Source organism: Toxorhynchites rutilus, chromosome 2 (genome assembly GCF_029784135.1).
Source record: "Toxorhynchites rutilus septentrionalis strain SRP chromosome 2, ASM2978413v1, whole genome shotgun sequence".
Taxonomy (NCBI): domain Eukaryota; kingdom Metazoa; phylum Arthropoda; class Insecta; order Diptera; family Culicidae; genus Toxorhynchites; species Toxorhynchites rutilus.
In genome coordinates, this window is record NC_073745.1 from 122,526,507 (window position 1) to 122,550,870 (window position 24,364).

The 24,364-nt window shown below is 37.9% G+C and overlaps 1 protein-coding gene across 6 annotated transcripts in view; it reads right to left on the reverse strand.

Annotated features, from left to right (window-relative positions):
- The window catches only part of LOC129765037 (hormone receptor 4), a 480,990-nt gene that overhangs the window by 303,364 nt on the left and 153,262 nt on the right, over positions 1-24,364 (reverse strand). For all 6 annotated transcript variants that reach the window (XM_055764854.1, XM_055764852.1, XM_055764857.1 and 3 more), the window contains one exon: positions 12,857-12,900. The gene's annotated coding sequence lies outside the window, so the exon portion shown is untranslated. The remainder of the gene's footprint in view (positions 1-12,856; positions 12,901-24,364) is intronic.

Sequence of the window (24,364 nt, forward strand, 5' to 3'; positions counted from 1 at the left end):
TGTGTTCGTAGCCGCTTTTGTAATCCGTGTTAGGAGAAGGCTTTTTGGAATGCAAAACAAAACATGCGGGTGCAGAAGTATCCCCGGCTTGCATGAATCAACAACTTCAACTTCTACTTTTTATATTACATATGCTTTAAACTTGAATGCTCATCCGCCTCTAGTGTCTGCACGATTTTCCCAGGTTCTAAAATCTAGAAGACCGTGTTAAGGAAACATATTCTAGACTCTACACAACGAGAGACTCTACAAAGGCAAGCGAGTATAACAGTGCTCGCATTTTGCATTTATTTGCAAAGCCGATTTCCTCAGACACCTTGCCAATTTCCACACGCTCCATGGATTAGAATTCTGTGTTAGGGAACATTTCAGTCGGAGCAAAAATACCCCCGACTTCCATGTATTTGCAATGCCGATTTCCCCCAGGCACCTTAGTTTTGAAATCTCTCTTAAGGAACAAAAGCTCTCCCTACTTTCATGTATTTGCAATGCCGATTTCTCCAACGCTGCTTGGTTTTGAAGTCTGTGCTAGGGAATATATATCGGTGAGAACAAAAGTCCCCCTACTTCCATGTATTTGCAATGCCGATTTCCCCAAGCCTGCTTGGTTTTGATGGCTGTGCTGAGGAAACCGTAAATCGGGCCAATCAAAACGAGGCAGTTAGGGTGTTTAGATAACGCTTAACATTTTACAATTATTCAATTGTTTATCTAATGAAAAATAACATTTTATTAGTTGCGATAGATGCGTAGAAATATTCCCTATCGATTGATGCAAACATCTTTCCGATCCAGTAAGAAATGTTTGAGTTATAAGCATTCGAAATCTTGCATTTTTTCCTGCATGTTCTGTGTTTAGGTTTTCATTTTACCCCCTATATATTCCGGTTAGACGTAGTCCCACGTCAAAAGGCAAAGTTCTTCGCCACAAAGTCCAAATTTCAATTCAATTGTTGTTATTCAATCCTGTTTAGTGTTGGATTGGCCGATGAAAAAAGTTGAAGTTCGTTTGCCACAAAGTCCATATTCCAATTCAATTGATGTTATTGGTAGAATATTTTGATAAATTTTATCCTTCTGCAACTGAATGTATTTTTCTCATTTAATCATCAAAGAACATATGATTTTTATTTAGTTATGAATTGAATTGAATCGAATGTGATTAATAGATACAGTAGAACCCGGATTATCCGCGGAATAGTCGGGCTAGCTCCCCGCGGATTACGAAAATCGCGGATAACGCAATAAAAGGCTAAAAATAAGGTGCAAACACAAATAAAGATATTTATGCATGAAAACTATGTTTCATCAATACAGAAATCATTAAACTATCCATCTGTAAGGTAGTTTACACCAGTTATCAGATAATGTGAAAGACAAGTTCTATAGAATTACAAATGAACTCGCTTTCGCGGATAATCCGCTCGCGAATAATCGAGGTTCTACTGTATAATTTTTGAACAAACATTAGAATAGATAAAAGGCGAGTGGGTCATGTCGTTGACATACCCGGAGAGACGTGGGACCTTCTCATTCCTTTCCTCCCCTTTTCATTCGACGGAAATATCTCGATGCTAATGATGATGGGCATCATAGCCGCTGCCGGCTGTGGACTGGCTGTGGAGTTGTTATTGATACTAAAAATTTGAACCACAGAACGGACAATGTATACATCTATTTCTCTCAATGCAACTTATTCTATTTCTAGTTCCCAGGCACATTGATTTTGAAGTCCGTGTTAGGGAAACACAGCTCGGTGGAAATAAAAATACCCCCTACTTGCACGTATATTTGCAAAGCGGATTCCCACAGGTACATTGATTTTGAAGTCTGTGTTGGGGAAACGGTAAGGCGGGCCAATCAAAAATTGGCAGTTAGGGCGTTTAGATAACGCTTGACATTTTAAAGTTATTCAACTGTTTATCTCATGGAAAATAACATTTTATATATTGTGATAGACGCGTAAATATTTTTCTTATCAATTGATGCAAACATCTTTCCGCTCTATTAAGAAATGTTTGAGTTATAAGCATTCGGAATCTTTCATTTTTTCCTGCTTGTTCTGTGTTTAGATTTTCATTTCACCCCCATATACTCCGGTTAGACGTAGTCCCACGTCAAAAATGTTATCACTGCCCTAAAGTGTCTTTATATAAATAAAAATCCAGGAACAAATTTTAAAAATGATCATTCTTATAATTTATTTGATCATTTTTCGAGTAAAAAGTCCATTCGGGTAAATAGAATTGAAGTGAACGTAATTTTGGTAAAATAGAACATACATCGCTTTTCTGTAATAAAATTAAACATTTATTCCCCATTCCCACTTCCAGGTGTCCCAAAACAATCAACCCGCACTTTGCGGTGTGTTCCTCTTCTCGTTTCGACGCATAGTTTCCGCCCTCTTGTTTTTCGTCACGATGCCCCTTCTTTCTCGCTCACTCCTGTTGACCGACGCTTGACAGACGGCTGATTTCGCAATCGCGCGCGTAGTTTTCTACTTTTCCCACATACTTTCGACCGGCAACACAACGGGGGGAAAGGGTGTGCGTAGCTAAAATACACAGAGATTTGGACTTCAGAAATAAGTTTGACATTTCGAATGCACTTTTATTTTTATTTTCACTTTTTCGCGCCGTGGTTGCCTACAAAAAAAAAAACGATAGTGAAATGAAATTTACCGGAGCCCCCCGGAGGATGGGTGGGATGAATAACGGGATCGGATGGGAGGGTGGTGTTGTGGGTAGTGACAACGCAACAACAACAGCAACAAAGGCGTAAAGCCATCGATCAACGAACACGAACGCAAGCCCCGGCGGCGCGGCTCAGGTGGTCTGTATTTAGACAAAAACACGGATGAGACAAAGCTGAGAAAGTTTTGCAATGGGTGGGATGAAATTATATGTGACTCACGCTTCTTTGATGGCGGTGAGCTAAGCGATGGAAATGGGAATCAGTTTCATGGCTGTTCAGTTTCTTGCAATTACTATCATAACACTTGATCTTGTACAGGCTATACTATAGGTATACAGAAACAAATGGATAATAGTCGATGAGTTACAAAACGAATCGAATTCTATTGCGAATACATACAGGCATCGAGATAATCGATACAAGCTAAGATAATCTGATGACAACATAAAACGTTCAATAGACATTCAAAATAATCATGAACTTTTAGTTATAACTCTATCATCGAAAGAGAATATCGAAAATAATCGGTTATTCCCATGAAGAGAAAAATAAGCTATTGTAGGCCAAACCTAACATAGCGTGTTATTTCTAGCATTCTGGGGCGGTGCTTTTTCGAACAGCAGCAGCAGCAGCAGCAGCAAATACCGGTTATGTTCGAGGTGTAACCTCACGTAACCATCAATGAAAAACTGTGTTAATAAACTTTGCTGCCCTCAACACGAATTGCCACCCTCATCCTACCGATGCTGTTGTTGTTGTTGTTGTTCGCTGTGGGGCAGCACTTTGGCGACGGGTAATCCTTCCAAGAAGGAACTTCATTTGCATGACCGTCAATTGGATGGAATCAGAAAGCTGTACGCGCGATGCTATCTGTTATACGGATAACCTGAGCGTTAGTGGCGTGTTAAAGCTTTACGATCATTATTCGCTTTTTTTTTGTTTGGAACGGTGTGCTAATAGAGATATTTTTGATTAGAAATTATAACCAATCATTTCGAATAGACAGGAATGGGTTTGAAAAATATAGTTGTTCGGTCGCTGAAACGTGCTATTAGCCCCGCCACTTTTTCATTATTCGCGATGCACTAACCGAGAGCAAGAACAACATTAAAAGAGCCTCCCGACCGCGTGGAGCAACAGGTAGGGGGGGGGGGGGGTTATGTATCTTATAAGATAGATTTAGGTATAAAAAAAGGGAACAAAAAACTCGAAAAGTTTAGGTTAATTTCACAATAGGAATATGAAACAATCGGATAATGTGTATGATAAAAATCATTACAGAATTTGACATTGCAACTTAAAGATGTAGAACCCTAGGTAGATCACTTGAAATGTAGTACAGCGCGGACTCGATTATATACAGTCTTTGATTATTTCTCACTGTTTATAATCGAATCCTGTATATAATCGAGTATTATATTTTTTATATGTTTTTATATACATATTTTTCTTTTTTTGATTATAAAAGAAGAATTTAATTTTTGATTCATCCCCTTAAAGTCATAAAATACCTTCCTCATATAAAAAATTCTAATTATTCCAGAATGTGATAAAAGATCATGTTTGATGATAAAAATCCTTCTACGCATATGTTCGAATTCCAACAATGACAGAGTTATTGAACTTTTTCTCTGTTTCGACCCTATTTGCATCAAACTGGCTCTATTTCGAAAATTACGCTGCGTATGACAATTCTGTTGCTTCCATTCGAAAGATAAGAAAAGTTTATACAGGATACAGTAGTGAAACTTCCAAATTAGTGGATTTAAGTAACATTTTAGAAGTGAAAAACTTCAATGTTAGTGGTTTTTAAGGTGTCATTTTTAATTTTATCCAAAAAAATACATAATAAACATGGATATTTCCCTAAACCAAATTGATGTTCTCTAATCGCTCTACAATTCGTTCTTTGACACCCAACTTCTATCTTTTTAATTCCACCGCAATATCATTTTCAACCATTCCTGGTGAATCTTCAACTAAAATCTACCAAAATCACGATTTTTATTTCACTGTACTCGTAATAGCGTACATTTTTTCCATTTCATTTTCTCTTCAAATAAGTCATATTTGAAATATAAAAAAAAAATCCAACTGTATATAATCGAATCATATATACCGTTCTGAATCATATTTCGGACGCTTAAGGCATATGATGCAGAAAACAGATCTCAACTCTATACACAACTACTATTTGGTTGATATTTTTAATAAATTAGTTCAATATGTTTTTAAGCTTTCTACTTTGGTACCTATTTGATTGAAAACATTAAAAAATCATCGAATAAAAGGCTTTTCAAATCGAGATAATAAGAATCAAACTTCGGACACCATTGATAAAAAAAAATCAAATTTCGGACAGATTGAATTCAAATTTCGGACACTTTATTTTGTAATTTTTGACGTAGGACTACGTCTTTCATTTCTATACCGGGGTGTAAAATCAAAGTTTCGAAAACGAAAGCGTTACGCCGGAGACCGAGATTTTGAGCGTTAATAGCTCCTAAACAACTGAACGAAATGGTATGATAAACACTTCATTCGGAAGATAAAATGTCTACGCGTTATATACTTGTTACTATTTGATCCAAAAACTTGTTTCAATAGTCTTAAAATTGCTTTCAAAACAGGCTATTGAAATCACCAATCGGTATATAAGCGAGCGGCGCTCGGAAATCCACTCAGTTCTAATTGAACAGCGATTGGAGCATGTTGTCGCTGTTGCGGTGAAGCTCTTTATTTATCATGAAAGCGCGGATGAACGGTGTCACCAAGAGCCTGTTTGTGCACCCTAGGCCAGAAGGGAATCTATCAGGAGGAGAGTGATGCCACAAACGGTTCCCTGGGAAGACATCGCTACACACACATACACGCGCGGCTATTAACAGGTGGTTATCGAGTTGGCATTAACCACTGGTGGGCTTCCAGTATCGAGGAAAATGTGGAAATATCTAATCGTTACTGAAAATAATCTGCCAGTTCCTTTGGGAATTTTCAAAATATATTCATGTGAAAGAGTTTAATTGAATGTTTTCTATCCATGTAACACTGTGACCAAATATGTTTCAATCAAGTGCTATTAACAGGTGGTTATCGAGTTGGCATTAACCACTGGTGGGCTTCCAGTATCGAGGAAAATGTGGAAATATCTAATCGTTACTGAAAATAATCTGCCAGTTCCTTTGGGAATTTTCAAAATATATTCATGTGAAAGAGTTTAATTGAATGTTTTCTATCCATGTAACACTGTGACCAAATACATTTGGTTTTGTGGTTTTTCAATCAATCGCAATTAACAGGATAGCTTCAGAAGATTATTCTTCCCCATCAGTAGGATATTTCCGTATCCAATATTGTATGCGCCCGCAATCGATTATTGCTCAGTCGCCGAAAGTTCCGAGCTCAGAGAGTTCATTCCCCTCTAGTTTGCCTTCCAAATTGCCATCGTAAACCACACCTTCTCTCGATTCAATCACACACAAAAAGCATACTTAAGCGATATTCTGGTGGTGAGACATATTCATTTTTCGTGAGGACATCGACAAGACAACATCGTTGCCTAACGTGCTGGAGGAGGTGGACGGCGAAGGATCGACACATACACGCGCAGAACTCTTTCCGTTAGGATGCCATTCAGCATCGGGAAAGTTCCGGAAAGATCTAATCATTGCTGGAAAATAATCTGCCAGTTCCTCTGGGAATTTTCAAAATATATTCATGTGAAAGAGTTTAATTGAATGTTTTCTATCCATGTTACACTGTGACCAAATATGTTTCAATCAAGTGCTATTAACAGGTGGTTATCGAGTTGGCATTAACCACTGGTGGGCTTCCAGTATCGAGGAAAATGTGGAAATATCTAATCGTTACTGAAAATAATCTGCCAGTTCCTTTGGGAATTTTCAAAATATATTCATGTGAAAGAGTTTAATTGAATGTTTTCTATCCATGTTACACTGTGACCAAATATGTTTCAATCAAGTGCTATTAACAGGTGGTTATCGAGTTGGCATTAACCACTGGTGGGCTTCCAGTATCGAGGAAAATGTGGAAATAACTAATCGTTACTGAAAATAATCTGCCAGTTCCTTTGGGAATTTTCAAAATATATTCATGTGAAAGAGTTTAATTGAATGTTTTCTATCCATGTAACACTGTGACCAAATACATTTGGTTTTGTGGTTTTTCAATCAATCGCAATTAACAGGATAGCTTCAGAAGATTATTCTTCCCCATCAGTAGGATATTTCCGTATCCAATATTGTATGCGCCCGCAATCGATTATTGCTCAGTCGCCGAAAGTTCCGAGCTCAGAGAGTTCATTCCCCTCTAGTTTGCCTTCCAAATTGCCATCGTAAACCACACCTTCTCTCGATTCAATCACACACAAAAAGCATACTTAAGCGATATTCTGGTGGTGAGACACATTCATTTTTCGTGAGGACATCGACAAGACAACATCGTTGCCTAACGTGCTGGAGGAGGTGGACGGCGAAGGATCGACACATACACGCGCAGAACTCTTTCCGTTAGGATGCCATTCAGCATCGGGAAAGTTCCGGAAAGATCTAATCATTGCTGGAAAATAATCTGCCAGTTCCTCTGGGAATTTACAAAATATATTCATGTGAAAGAGTTTAATTGAATGTTTTCTATCCATGTTACACTGTGACCAAATATGTTTCAATCATGTGCTATTAACAGGTGGTTATCGAGTTGGCATTAACCACTGGTGGGCTTCCAGTATCGAGGAAAATGTGGAAATATCTAATCGTTACTGAAAATAATCTGCCAGTTCCTTTGGGAATTTTCAAAATATATTCATGTGAAAGAGTTTAATTGAATGTTTTCTATCCATGTAACACTGTGACCAAATATATTTCAATCATGTGCTATTAACAGGTGGTTATCGAGTTGGCATTAACCACTGGTGGGCTTCCAGTATCGAGGAAAATGTGGAAATATCTAATCGTTACTGAAAATAATCTGCCAGTTCCTTTGGGAATTTTCAAAATATATTCATGTGAAAGAGTTTAATTGAATGTTTTCTATCCATGTAACACTGTGACCAAATACATTTGGTTTTGTGGTTTTTCAATCAATCGCAATTAACAGGATAGCTTCAGAAGATTATTCTTCTCCATCAGTAGGATATTTCCGTATCCAATATTGTATGCGCCCGCAATCGATTATTGCTCAGTCGCCGAAAGTTCCGAGCTCAGAGAGTTCATTCCCCTCTAGTTTGCCTTCCAAATTGCCATCGTAAACCACACCTTCTCTCGATTCAATCACACACAAAAAGTATACTTAAGCGATATTCTGGTGGTGAGACACATTCATTTTTCGTGAGGACATCGACAAGACAACATCGTTGCCTAACGTGCTGGAGGAGGTGGACGGCGAAGGATCGACACATACACGCGCAGAACTCTTTCCGTTAGGATGCCATTCAGCATCGGGAAAGTTCCGGAAAGATCTAATCATTGCTGGAAAATAATCTGCCAGTTCCTCTGGGAATTTTCAAAATATATTCATGTGAAAGAGTTTAATTGAATGTTTTCTATCCATGTAACACTGTGACCAAATATATTTCAATCATGTGCTATTAACAGGTGGTTATCGAGTTGGCATTAACCACTGGTGGGCTTCCAGTATCGAGGAAAATGTGGAAATAACTAATCGTTACTGAAAATAATCTGCCAGTTCCTCTGGGAATTTTCAAAATATATTCATGTGAAAGAGTTTAATTGAATGTTTTCTATCCATGTAACACTGTGACCAAATATGTTTCAATCAAGTGCTATTAACAGATGGTTATCGAGTTAGCATTAACCACTGGTGGGCTTCCAGTATCGAGGAAAATGTGGAAATATCTAATCGTTACTGAAAATAATCTGCCAGTTCCTCTGGGAATTTAAAATTACATTCATGTGAAAGAGTTTATTTTAATGTTTTCTATCCATGAAACACTGTGACCAAATACATTTGGTTTTGTGATTTTTCAATCAATCGCAATTAACAGGATAGCTTCTGAAGATTATTCTTCCCCATCAGTAGGATATTTCCGTATCCAATATTGGATGCATAAAACCTTGTGGCTCCAACGTAACGCTCTCGTTTTCGAAGTTCTCCAAATATTCATTCATTCAGAATGAATTCAGATTCAACTTCAAACAAATGATCTCTAAATCAACGATAGTCCTACGTCACCCTTGCGGTTATACCATAGATATAACCCACTTCCTGTTTTTGAACGAAAATTACATTACACTTGATTATATTTTATAGTCAACTGCGAAACACTTACCAAGCCATCACAGTAACCTGATAACGATGATCAGAACTGATGAAACACGAGAGAAATTTAAATATTGGTGAAAGGGTAAATTCTACGTGATCGCGCTAAGCAAACGTCAAACACAAACGATAATGAGTGGATTTTGGATTTTGGATTTGGTTTTTTTTCCTACTATGTAATAATTCAAATGTAATTCTTAAATGAAGTGATAGTGAAACCAAGGGATTACTCTAAAGAAGCAATTGTGATATTAATTTTATAGTTATATCATCAGTGCATCAAGCAATTCAAGATATTAGAACAAATTTCCGAAATATGATGTCGTCCGAAATATGATTCAGAACGGTAATCGAGTCTGACCTGTATTATATTATAATGTAAAACAAATTAAGAAATAAAAAGAATTTGAGTGAAAAAGCGCGGAGCAAGAAGTCGAATTCCAACCATCGAGCAACAAGCATTGAGTGAAGTAGCAGCAGAGCAAGAAAATCAAACAACAACAGAAGAGTCGCGAGAACAACAGCGAAAAAATATTCAGCAGTATAGTAATGCATCGAAATCCGGACGCTCAAGCGCTTACGAATATAACTTCAACTACTGAAAAATATTGACATATCATGAGAAATTAGCGTTCCTATACAATTCGAAGGCCGTCATCTAAATTATGAATCACAGAATTCCACAAAATCTTGTTATATTTGTTCAAAATTTAAATTTTTTTTCATCGTGTCGTGATTTTAAATCCGGACACTTTTTTAATCATGATTTGAAATCTGGACACTTTTAAATCCGGACACGTGTTTTCTTTGCAATTCTTTGGGAGAAATTATTTATTAATTATTGTAGAACTTGTTAACGGGAGCGTCATGAGTAGCCGGACTAAATGGAAAAACGTTTGGTACAAAAGTTTCTTATTAATTCAATTATTTATTGTATTTTCACAAGATGACGCCATATATATAATTTCAAAATCCTATCAATATGGGTATCAAATGGAAGAGCTTGATTAGTAGAATACAGTAATTTATGAAAAATGTAAATCCAAAATGGCGGCCGCTACAAAATGGCGGATAACATATTCTCTCACAACCCTATTAATATGGGTAATATGGTATCAAACGAAAAGGCATGACTAGTAGAACACAGTTATCGATGAAAAATGTAAATCCAAGATGGCCGCCACTACAAGATGGCGCCATATTTTTTTTCAAACCCCCATCAATATGGGTATCAAATGAAAGGGCTTGGTTAGTAGAATACAGTAATTTATGAAAAATAAGAATCCAAGACGGCGGCCACTACAACATGGCGGAATACAAATTCTCTCTAACCCCCATCAATATGGGTACCAAACGAAAGATAATGCCTACACTATTCCCACATTCTATAAACGCACCCCCACTTTACGCAAATAACAATGTTTACGCTTTAATCAGCATGTGCACCATATGCCACCGTGCCACCATATGTATTAGTGAAATATATATATTCCACATTGAATAGTTATAGTGTGTTCGTTGCATCTGTCAGAAACATATCTGTTTTCGAAGCTCTCATTTTTATAAAGCAAATGCATGCAAACTTTTGAATTTGAATAAATTTTCTCGATCGTATTGCTTGAAAATGCCAAAATGAAGTGTTCTAAGTGAAAGAGAAAGGGGAATGGTCGAAGCCTACCGACGAGAAAAGGTGCCTCTTCGCGTAATTGCCCGCTTCGGTGTTTAGAAACTTCATGAAGAATCCGAGAAAGTATGCAACAACCAAACGAAAGGGTAAACAATCAAAGCTGTCGGCGCGGGATGAACGAAGAATATATTTATAATATATTTATATTTCATCCATACAAAACACAGGAGCCATCTCATCCAGGGCCATTCTCATTCCACTTCGACATCTTCTATCGTGATACGCACCATCCAATGACTAATCATCATACTTCTTCTATCATCACTATCATCGTACCATTGATGGACTGAACAAAAAATACCTCACAATTAAACTAAACGATCCTTTTTAGAGCTACAAAATTATGAAAAAGTTTAATAGTGTAATGTTTCAAATATATCCAAAATAAATATGATTCAAAAAGCTCAACGTTATCCTACGTCAACTATGTTGTATTGTTTCGGACACAACCCTCCTGTAACTTTTTTTAAATTCATCTACAAAGTTCATCTACAAACTATAGAACTATGGATTGGTAATACCTAAGATATAACCGCAAGGTTGACGTAGGACTACCATTGGTTTAGTAATCATTTCAGTACATTGATTGAATTATTGATTAAACCAATGGTTGAAAGTAACAATTTCCGAATTCAATTGCGAACAAATCCCAATTGAGGCCAATTCATGCATCATGATTGATTATATTCTTCGTAGCAAATCTGACGTATGGCATGATGTCTTGTTCATTTCATTCAATTCTCGTGGACTTCCAAAATATGTGAACGGAAGAATGGCTAAACGATCAATGGTACAAAAGTACCCGCATCCTGCATATCGGCTTTGGTTTTGAAATCTACGTTAGGGAAACACACAGATTCCAGCGATCGTACATCAACCGTTGCGCAATCACAACAGAGTGGATCTCCAAGCGGGCATTCGTTTATATACAGGTTTGTGTGATTCCAATAGCCTGTTTTTGAAGCAATTTCTAAGCTATTGAGGCAAGTTTTCGGATCAATAATCAACAATCACATAACTCTTGGACATTTTATCCTTGGAATGAAGTGATTGTCATACCACTCCGTTCAGCCGGCAAAGAGGTATTAACGTTCAAAACTTTGCACTCCAAGCGTCACGGAACAGAAATGGAAGACATAGTCCTAAGTCAATATTAGTAAAACTTGGAGCTTCAATTTTTTAGACCACCACAACAGTAGCTACAAGTCACGAAAAAACATGGTTTCCTAAATTTAATATACGTTCTGTAAAAAAGTCTTCAAAACTATTCCAAAATCATTTGAAGGCTGCGATTTCTTTGATCTCGAAACCTCAAAAACCCTAAAGAGAGAATTTTCTTAAAATTTTCATAAAACGCTCCAAAAATGCCACACCGTTCAAGTTATCCGCATTTCTCTGCTTTACGTAACAGCAAGCACAACTTTTTCTGCTTAATTTTTTTCCTCCTCCGGGGGTTCAATGTACGCCATCCATAGTGGCGGCGGCGGTAGGGTAGTTTTTCCACGATTCAACCCTCAAAAAAGCACACTTTTACGCATCGGCAGCACAAAGAAAGTGAGCCAAAACAGCGACACAACCAAAACTCCACTTTTTATGGTAATTCCCAGTTGCCAGCGGTCGCCACTTCAAGAGTGGTGAGTTGGTGAGATCTCTTTTTCCAGTGCGTTCGTCACCCAACGCAAGAGCTACGAATATTTCGGCTCGCTGGGATGTGGCTGGCTGTGGCCACCGCGATTCAATGACCCGAATGTGGGTCACAGCTAGGGGGTTAGGATTTTCGCTTCATTTTTTACGAGTGTTTTGTGTCGTTGTGTGAATAACTTTCAGTTTCATTGTAGGTAGGTTTTCTTCTGCCTTCGGCCAACCCACGCATAACAATCGGACATCAGAAATAGTGTGTTGAGGCTTTTCCTACTTTATTTGGGGCTTCATGCCGAGCTGCGGACGGCGGCCCCATGAGCAGACACAGACTGTCGATCGTTCAGAGTTCAGTCCCCTTCTGGACTAGTTTGGTTGATTTTTCAATGACACAGACGCCATTTGCGGGCGCGATGGATGATGCTCGTATAATAAACATGATTTCAATGCAAATGCGTATGGATATAATGATGACGACGGGAGCGGATGGGACGCAGTTAGTGTCCGGAGAACACCGCATTGTGTTGTGCCGCGACTTACCGTTGGGTGGCGTTGTGAATTGGCATTGCTTTTGGGGAAGCAACCTGAAATAGAGAAGAAGAAAATGGTGATGTCAATCATTTAAAGTCATAGTTTTTGGATAATCGCAAGTTATAGCATAAGCCGAATGTATCTATTTTCACGTGCCCCATAGCTGAGCAAACGATTAATTTCACTTGTACTCGCGAACGCGGGTTTAGATAGTCGTTGGCATCGGTTGCCACTGATCATCATATGGTGGCAGACCGTGGCATTAAAGCGCGTGGTTCAGCATGTAGGAAAACATAAGCTCAGCGCTTGTAGCGTGAATGCACCGCATCGTACATATCTCGCACAGCACACACGCCGCGTGTTTCCTTTACGCAATCACAACTATTGACCTACAAAACTGCGGCTGGTTGCTGTTGCTGCTGTTGACTGAAATGCTGGCTGCTGGTTGGCTGCATTCGCTACAAATACCGAACGGCGCGGCGGCGGAACCACACGGGGTGCGTGGTTTTCTAACGATTTTATTTGTTTATTTATATATATACATATTTGTATATATGTGAAGTGCCTAGGGCTAGGTCTATCTCTAGCCACTCGTTCAAAAATGGGAAAGGGTGCAGCCGCCGATCGAACGACGAATGGGTGTTTGTGTGATCTAATGGATGCTACGGACTCGCGCCAAGCGGTGGGTTAAAGCTCCGCGTCAATTCAACTTCGGTGAGACAGAACACTTCTCATCATCTAGACCAGGGGTTCTCAAACTATTTTGTGCAAGAGACCCCTTTTCCAGTATTAAGTCATACCTTAGACCCCCAGGTCACGTGTTCAATTCACACTCCCGACATTATTCCCAAAAATGTGATGTGACAAACCAGCCAAAAGTGTTCAAAGTCATAATAATACAGAATTTTTTTTTCATCATTTTCAACAAAATAAATAGACATAACATTTTGTACATACAAGTGTAATAAATAATTATTAATACAAATTACTCACAAATTACTCGCGTTGTTTGTAACCATAATGAAGACTTTTTGACGTAGAACTACGTCTTACTTTAAGGGTGCAAAATCAGAAAACAGGTCACGTTTTTATGAAATAAAGTTAACGTTAATAACTATTTTTGCTGTGAACGGATTTTCACGATTTACATACCAATCGAATCGGAAATTCTCTAAAATTTGTTTGATATGCTATACATTACTACCCATTGTCTGTATATGGTTTAAATTGACGAAAATTGGAAGCAATCTCATTTCCCATTTGTTCTGTCCATTTGTGTGATTTCCCAAACAGAGCTGTCAATAACGAGCAACGAAGGGGAAATCGTAAGATTTAAAGTCTCCGTGTAGTGGTCCCCGATTTTTGAAATTAATCGTTCATCAGCTAATCGAGTAGTTTTCAGCAGTTTGTTATTCGATACGATTAATCGGCCCAAATAATCGATTAATCGCCACACTGAGAGAAATAATTAGTTAGATTATTATTTCTCATTTGCTCAAAGCCATATGGAGTCAAAAAAATGTTCATTCCGCCTGAAAATCAATTATTATCTTTTACTCACCCCTAAAGTCGTAAACGAAGCTCAATTCACGATGACGGCATTGAGCTTTGTTTACGAATTTAGGGGAGCGTCAAAGATAAGGATTTGTTTTCAGGATAAAACTGCAGCGGCCGTACGTTTTTCTCTCTGAGTTTGGATCGATTAATCGACGTAAATTGTTCGTTCGCTTCGATTATTGGTTGTGCAGTATTCGTTCGATTAATAATCGATTTCTGTAGGAAGTATTCGATTAATCGAACGATTATCGGGGATCACTATCTCCATTAACAAAGGAAAAGAAGAAGAACTAAGGGGAATATTTGCCTACAGTGCCTAAAGGGTGTGTCACATCAAACTGCATCACGGGAAAAACGCTGTAGAAATTCGCCCAGTAGACCGATCCTTTTGAAAATTTTAGACAGTAAAATAAAAACTATTAAACAACTTTTGGCATTTTCTTTTTATTCATACTTCGAGCCCAAGCCCGTATGCTCGCCCTTTCCTCTTTACCCCGTCCATAAGGTTCTGTACAACGTCAGGTTGTAGTTTTTTTTGAACAGAAATCCATTTTCTCTTGAAGTCCGCCTCCGATTTGACAACTTTTGGGTTCTTCCGGAGGGCCTGCTTCATAATCGCCCAATATTTCTCTATTGGGCGAAGCTCCGGCGCGTTGGGCGGGTTCATTTCCTTTGGCACGAAGGTGACCCCGTTGGCTTCGTACCACTCCAACACGTCCTTTGAATAGTGGCACGAAGCGAGATCCGGCCAGAAGATGGTCGGGCCCTCGTGCTGCTTCAATAGTGGTAGTAAGCGCTTCTGTAGGCACTCTTTAAGGTAAACCTGCCCGTTTACCGTGCCGGTCATCACGAAGGGGGAGCTCCGCTTTCCGCAAGAGCAGATCGCTTGCCACACCATGTACTTTTTGGCAAACTTGGATAGTTTCTGCTTGCGAATCTCCTCCAGAACGCTGAATTTGTCCTCTGTGGAGAAGAACAACAGGCCCGGCAGCTGAGGAAAGTCCGCTTTGAGGTAGGTTTCGTCGTCTATTACCAGGCAATGCGGCTTCGTCAGCATTTCGGTGTACAGCTTCCGGGCTAGCGTCTTCCCCACCATGTTTTGCCTTTCGTCGCGGTTAGGAGCCTTCTGAACCTTGTATGTACGCAGGCCCTTCCGCTGCCTGGTCCGCTGGACGAATGAACTTGACAAATTCAGCTTACTCGCGACATCCCGGACCGAACTTCTCGGATCACGTCTAAACTTCTTAACTACGCGCTTGTGATCTTTTTCACTGACGGAGCATCCATTTTTGCCGTTCTTCACCTTTCGGTCGATGGTTAGGTTCTCGAAGTATCGTTTTAGTACTCTGCTGACCGTGGATTGGACGATTCCCAGCATCTTACCGATGTCCCGATGTGACAACTCCGGATTCTCGAAATGAGTGCACAGGATTAATTCACGACGCTCTTTTTCGTTCGACGACATTTTTTCCAAATTTACGAAAAATTGACAGTGAAGCATGGCCAACGTGATCCATACACTCTTATCTGATTATAAGCGAAAGCTGAAGATATAATTCCTAAAAATTAAATTTCTACAGCGTTTTTTTCCGTGATGCAATTTGATGTGACACACCCTTTATAAACAGTGGATCTCGCTGAGGCAAGCTTCGAGGCGAATGAACTGCAAAGTTTGAAACCTCTTAAAAACAAAGAATTGAATTGAGGCAAACGTTCATTCTTCGTAAAGACACCGACTGGACAACACCGTTGCTGGGCGAGCTGGATGGCGAGGGATCGAGTGCCTTTCTTAAAGCGATTGGGGTGGACGCGACCAAGTTACTCACTCGCATTGCATTGCAATCATTGCATCAAACTGATGCCATTGCATTAATGTTTTGAGCTACACAATTGTGTGGGGAATCATCAAGTTAGGCTATCGTCGGCTCACCAAGAAAATAATTGTTCTGGAATTATGCATCTGATTTGGTTTCGCATGGCGGTAGCAAAACTCTTTCCACCAAGGCTAACAGCTAAGCTAAAACAGCTAACAGCTAATCTAGACCGGCAATATTAATAGAAAAGACTTGTTGAGAAGAGCGCAAAACGAAGATAAGTGTGTGTATATTTAGATGCTTCAAGCCATCGATATATGGATATTTGTGTGCGTACGTGCGTGCTTCATAACCCGTACGTAAAAATAGTACATCTTCGCTACGCTGAAACCCCATTTGTATTTGCTCCCGTGTGCATTGGTGGTGCAAATTATGCAGCCGTAATGATAAATTTAAATAAGGAGGAAAGATAATGGGAGGGAAATATTTGCGCTAGGGTATTGGTAATGAATTTTTGCTGAGGCAAATATTCAGCAATGCTACTCTTTTCGAAGTTGTTGAGATTAACAAAAAGATATTATTTCGTTTATTTATTCACCATGGAAGTAAATGACGTTCTGGAATTTTGTATGTGATTTGGTTTCGCTCGCCAGTAGCAAAACTTTCTCCATTAAGGATGACAGCTGCGCTTATCTTGAGCATGAGAGAGTAATGCAACTTTTTTCGAGACCAGCCAATATTAACAGAACAGCTTTTTTTTGAGAATAGCGCAAAATAATGAGAAGTGTTTATATTTCTAGTAGCTTTGAGCCACCAATGTATGGCTCTGTATGCATGCTATAACAAACGCTTGTTTGGCGCTTGATTTACGTTGTACGAATGATTCCTAAAGGTGCGATTCCACTGAGGCAATACTAAATAACAGGTAGCATGATATTTGATACTTGCGAATATTGTTCTTGTTGTTGTTTCCATACGGTGCCCAAGATATATGGATGTAGTTATATGATGTGGAATAATGGTACTGGTGCAACAAGTATATAATCGACTGCAGCCGAGTCTATGTCAATTCCGAAAAAGGCCACCGGAATACCGTTCGAAGTAAATTTTCAATGCAATGACATGAAACAAATTGTGACATACGATAGGATTAGGGTATTGTTCTGCGAGGGCGATAATGAATCATACATGAATTATCAACAACTGATTCTAAAATTTAAAATACCATTTCAGAGCGATCAAACCATTCTACTAAACAGTTATTTCTAAAATTCACAGCATTATAAAATAATATCCGAAGTTATAAACAAGCGACTTGAATAAAAAATAACATCGTAGTTCTACGTCAACAATGCGGTCGTGTCTTGGACACAACCTCTTATATTTTTCGACAAGATGATGATGGAAAAACGAGAAGATATTTTTCAGCAATGTCTCACATCGCAGGATACTGTTTTTCAATGTTTCGTTATAACTAGAAAATATGACAACCTTGGTTGTACTCCTGCGTCATCCGTGCTGATGATAATCAACTTTTCTTGCATTATCACCTTAGCTCATTCCATGGATGTGATGTAGTACTGATTTATTGTCCATTGAGGAATTTGAAAATTTTGAAGATCTAAAAACATTTAAGAAGAATCCTTGTTTATTTCGTCCAAGTGATAATATAACATGGTCTTGAAGCTTTTGTGATAATTTTGACAAATGCAGAAACTGTGAATATTTTTTTCTGCTTAAATTTTGTTTCGAAAGTTTTGTCAGAAGGGCCGATATTATTGGTATTGTTTCAATCAAGTTGAAATCGTCACCCTGCAGCTGAAACACAAATTCAACAAAGCTGTAAATCTTGCTATGCAAGACACTCTTGGTGGTGAGCGAACTCCAGCGTGTAGAAGTAATCGAGTAAAGATTTCGTCGTTTTTCTCATATAGCTGAGCAAATAATCGACCTAATTAATACTTAAAAAAAATACTAAGTAATAATTAATACTAAGATATTAATCATTCACAGTTGCCACAGAATATTATGTATTTTACAGATTTTCCGCCAAATTTCAGATACAGATTCAGATTTTATGCCAAGATACAAAATATAAAAATATTTTTTTCAAATTCAAATTTAAGTGTTAAATTAATTACACTTAATTTTCTCTGTCTACCTTCTACCTAATAAACTTTGTTTTTTTTATCGTTGAGTCATGAAAATATGTACCTTGATTTATAAAAATGTTGAACCATATGAAATGTCACCTCACTTCTCCATTCCTGCTAAGGATGTATTGGGGACACTTTTTGATAATTCCACATTCATCAGCGTGTGTTTTGGTGAACATTTTCGCTTTATATAACTCTAGACTCTTTTTTGAAAGCAAAGAATTGTGTATCGACTCAAGGAGGAGCGTCAAGGATGAAATAGACAGAAAATTTAAGAAAAGCAAAGTTCAACAAAACCATGTATAAACATCATACAATTTCTTATGGGAAAACTTTTTTTATGAAAATGTATGTAATTGTATTGATACGACTTAAGCAAACCGAAAATAAGGACAAAAATTTGAAATGGAAATAAACCTGTTCATTTTTTCCGTTAGTTTTTTAGATTTTACAGAATCAAATGTGGCAACCCTGTTCACCCTGTTATAAGAATGACCAGGGTTGCCACATTTGATTCTGTAAAACCCAAAAAAAAACTAACGGAAAAAATGGAAAGGTTTATTTGGATCATCTTAAATATTTCAAATAAGAACTTGTGTTATTTTATAAGGGTTGATATTCAGACCCCGTCGACCCCAAAATCAATTTTCGTTTCTGTCGACCCCTGGGAAACCGAAATCATGAATAAAATTTCTTTATTTCGTCAAACTATAGTAGACAACAATCACGTGATTTCATTCGTGTGATATCTAGGCTCATGTCCAATCACTACAACCTAAACGCGCATCTCTATCGCATTGGGCTCGATGCAAACAATCTTTGTGATTGTGGCGATGGATACCACGACATCGAGCATGTTGTCTGGTCGTGTATCCGGTTCCATGCTGCTCGCTCTCAGCTCTCTAGAGCACTGAGAGCACAAGGCAGACAATCGGATATCCCCGTCCGGGATATCTTAGGTAGCCGTGATCCTGATCTTCTGCTTCATCTATACCTGTTCCTCAGAAACGCCGATGTCAACGTTTAATGATGTTTCCTTCGTTGTGTCCCCGTTTCATATCCCTCCTATCCGATCTATAAACTTTTACTTAGTCGCGGCAATACATACACATACTCTTTACAGATACACGGGCCAAAGGTTGTGCAGTCCATTGATGATTCAACAAGAGCCAAAGGTTGTACCGCTCATGACAACTCTACACGAGCTGATGATTGCGCCGGCTAGTGACCATTCTATCCTGGATTCCTCGAGTCGAGAAGACGCACCACGATAGATATGGGGTACAGACTAGGGGGGCGTTGCTGATTAATGGTCAGCTGCATCCCAATAGGAAGTATCCCGTGTCGGGCACACGTACAGAGCATTGGAGACAGCGACATCCCAATTACGAGAACACTTGTAATACTAACCTCGAGCCGACCGCGAGTAATCGGTTAAATATTACTAACATTGATAATAAGAAAAATTGTCAAAATATTGAACTCCGGCCCCATCAGGCTAACGCCATATGAGCCTTGATAAAAATATATATTTTGGAAAAAAAACAATCACATACATTACATTACAATTACCATATACTTAATGAATAATTTATAGCTATATTAATGAAAACCAATTATTAGAGGGGTCATGTATTTTGTATTAATAATGAATTACGAAATGCAACGCAGCAAACATATATGACAAAACTGTTATTCACGAATACAATGATCTTTCAGTCAATGACTTTTTCAATAATTTCTTCGTCATTGTCACATCAATTACATTACTGTACTTATTCTACGTTCTCATCATTCTAGTAAGTGGACCATTCATGGCATATAAAGTTCGAAATGAAGTTGGTTTGAACAAATTCCGTGCTCGCAAGGCTCGTGTTGGTGCGTAAAAATTTAGATTTTCAAGTAAGTTTTCAGAACTAATCCTGTGTGAAACTAAGTCAATTAAACATGAAATTGTGGCATTTTCTCTGCGTTTCTCAAGTGTTTCAATATTTATTAACATACAACGGGCTTCATAGGGGCAAGGGGATATGTTGGCCAGCCTAGCTTTCTCAGGGAAAATAATAAAAATGGTTTTTGTACTGATTCTATTCGATTGGAGTGCAGTTCTTGATAGGTTGCCCATACAACACTGCAATATTCTAAAATAGATCTTACAAAACTTATATACAATGTTTTTATTGTGTATGAATCACTACTGAAATTGTAACTAAATCTAAAACCGAGCATACTATTTGCTTTATTGATCATTGTATTGTAATGTTCGCCAAAAGAGAGTTTCGAATCAAGAATTATACCTAAATCTCTAATTTTGACGCATCTCTCTACAGTTTCAATTCCTAGAGAACATATGAAGTCATAAGTTTCATGTTTTCGAGTATACGATATAATACTACATTTTTTCACATTAATATCTAAAAGACTTTTCACGCACCATTTGAAGAAAACATCTACTTCTTGTTGGAAAATCACAAGATCACTACATTTGGTTACTTCCATGTACAATTTCATATCATCAGCATATATTAGAATGTTGAGGTTAGTTAATACTAGTGACACATCATTTACGAATAAGATGAAAAGTAAAGGGCCTAAGTGAGAACCTTGTTTAACTCCGGATGTGACAATCACTGGACTAGAGATTTTTCCTCTAAAGCGAACAAACTGTGTTCTATTGGTGAGGTAAGATTCTATCCACTTCATTTTTCCAAAGAGGACATTCAGCTTTCGAAACATGGAAATCTTCTGTGCAATTAGTAAACAACACGTCTAGGAAACAATTTAGTTCATTTGAAATAGGATTGATTTGACATAGACCTATTTGGCTTGTTTTATCGAATATAAGTTGCAATGTCTCATTTCGCCTACAATCGGAAGTAAGATTTTAATTTTAGGGTCGAGTTCATCAACAAAGGCTCTACAATATTTAAAAATCTCACATACTTTAACCCACACATCATCAAATTCTTTATGTTGTTCACTAGGAATACGAACTGCGTTTAACAGGGCATTAACAGCAATGAGTACACCACCCCCCGATTTTTTATCACACAATGACAAATCTCGATCACACCTAAACACGTTAAAATTGCTACCGAATAATTCTTCACTTTTCACTGTGTCGTTCCAACTGGTTTCAGTGGCCAGTATTACATTGTACAGGCAAGCATTAACTGTTTTATATATTTGTTTCATTTTCGTCGCACTACGCATTCTATTGAAATTTTGACAATAAATAATTATTACAAGTAAACCAGTATGAACTAAATCTTCACCCGAAGAATGCGTCAATGATGGTGAAAAATCGACCCCCGGGGGGGACAGGGGGGGGGTGATCTAGACAGTACCGAGAGGTTCAATAAGGTGTATCACCCTAAGAGCATCCTTCTGCGTGGATAATGATCCCCGCTTCAAGTCTTTCGAGCAATTGGATAAATTCACCGAAAACTCACCACGATTTCAATAACGACTGTCCTTTCTCTCTAAATCGGACCCAGTTGTCATTCGCCAAAAAATCAGTAGTGCCGTACAAACGAAACACAAAATTCTGCATTACTCGAGAATTAATCAAGCAAACGAAACCAAAGTCGGCATATGAAGGTTTTAGTGCGCAATAAATGTTTTTACGGTGGTTAGATACTCGGACGGCCATACAAATGAAAAACAAATTTCTGCATAACTCGAAAACTAATCAAGCAAATTGAGCCAAATTTGGCATGCGAATATTTTAGGGGGTACGAAACGTTTCTATGGTGAATGGAAGCTCCTCCCCCCTCTCTATAGGGGGGAAGAGGGGAGGGGTCTGTCTTTATTCTATCATATTTTCCGTATCAAACATTTATTCCATGTAACGGAAAAACATGTTTTTTTGTAAATGGTTGAAAAATCTTGAACGAGAATTGTGTCTGAAAATAATCTGATGTTATAATGATGAGCTTTGGTAGAAGTACTAGGAAATTTTTAGTAAAAGTTAAATTCAACGAGGTCCATTAGAAGATCAATCAATGAACAATTCTGTGATTGGACTCATGAACTCGCTCTTAGTAAGAAAACGTGAATGTTTGAAAGTATTGATAACAAAAAACAAATTTTGGGCGAGACGAAGTTTGCCGGGTCAGCTAGTATACTATAATTCTCTTCGTATGATATCTTTCGAAACAGTCCTAAAATTCAGTCCTAGTTTTCGCATGTATCACAAAAATAATTAGTTTGGCGGCTTTCGCCTTTTATCTTTCTGTTTGAACATACCATGCTCTTTATATCTACACAATGCCGCAATCCATGGAGTTTTCCATTGAGTCTTTTCTCAAACATGGGTGACAACTTTTGTTTATACCAGTGGTGGCCAGGTGGGCATGGAGTGGGCCGCATTAGAATTTACATTATAGTCGCGCTGCCGTTCTACGCATAGTTGTCCCATGTTACTTTTCAACGATTTTCACTTTTCTTCGTAAAACTTTGTTTTTATGCATAATCTTACGGAAAAACACAAAAAAACATATAGTTTGTTCCCTGCTTTTAAAAAAGCACCATCAAGCTCAATTGTCCCATGTTGATATTCTATTCATAACTGTCCCACCATGTATTTTTTGTAGATCCATATCGAATGAATCGGTTCAAGTACAAGATTTTCATATCACACTTTCAGCAGGGCTAATGCACTCATTTCTGGTTTGGAAGACCGAACTAATTCTCAAACAAATAAGAAAAAGTTTTCCAGAACACGTGTACACCTTGTTAGCGAATGCCTAATAACAATGAAATTTTGTATTCTGCGAAGGTGTTGCAGATCACTCATTTCTTCATAAAACGATGTTTCTATGCATAATCTTTCGGAAAAACACAAAAAAAATATTGTATATCAAGAAACAACATCAAGTTCAATTGTCCCATGTTGATATTCTTGGTATAACAGTCCCACCATAAATTTTTAAACCCGTAATTGATACAGTGAGGGGATCTCATCACATTTCATTAAACAAGAGTATAGTGCTTATAAAAAACCGGTGTATTGCTAAATTGAAATACTTAAAGCTTTTGGTAGACATATATGCGATAAAACTTTGACTGCGTTTTTCTCGGTTGCTGATTTTGGAACATGGGACAACTATGCGTAGAACGGCAGCGCGGGCCGCCATGATTTTTTTCTTACTACTGTTCCTAATGGAATGTAAAATATACGTATTCAACTGGTACTTTCTTTGACTCACTTTTTATTTCAAACTAGAAAGCATTTAGTTCTATACCTGTAAAATTCATAACTCGAGAACAAAATGAGATAAATGATCGTTCATTGATAGAAAACGGTTCGAGCAGCTCGTAAATTTGTCTTGACGTTTTCCCGCATTTAAATAACGTGACGATTGCGACACGCTTCTCGTACAGACCGAACTTTATCGTTGCTAGGAAACCGAACAAGTACTGATGGAACCACGAGACTTAGTAAGAGTGAAACCGGGACATCGAACTACACGACTGCAGTGTTACCACTTACCACTTCTTCGCTCCAAATTTCTCTGCTAAGAGCAGTCGCGATTTCACTGACAGAATTATGGCTATACTTGATAATGTGAATACGGTCTCGCGATTAAATTGGACGTTCTTTAAATCATCAAAAAGTTTCTACAATATTTTTTGTTTGTTTCAATAATAATAAAAAACAATAATAAAAAAATCAATAAATAATAAAATTAATTCAATAATAAAAAAATTCAATAATAAAATAAAAAATTATAAAAAACAAACAATGTTCCTATCCATATCGACATTGACATAGTCATAGTCTCAACTTCAGGCCCAAAGTTTTTTCCAAGGCATGTCAAGAAGATTTCCAACCCGGGAAGATCCTTGACTGATTGGGAATTGAACCCAATATCCAAAAGTTTCAACTTAGAACTCAAAAGAGATCTGCTACAATCAGAAATAATCGATATAACCATCTGATGAAAGATAGTTTACGACAATTCTGAATGAACTGTTCCAATTCCAGT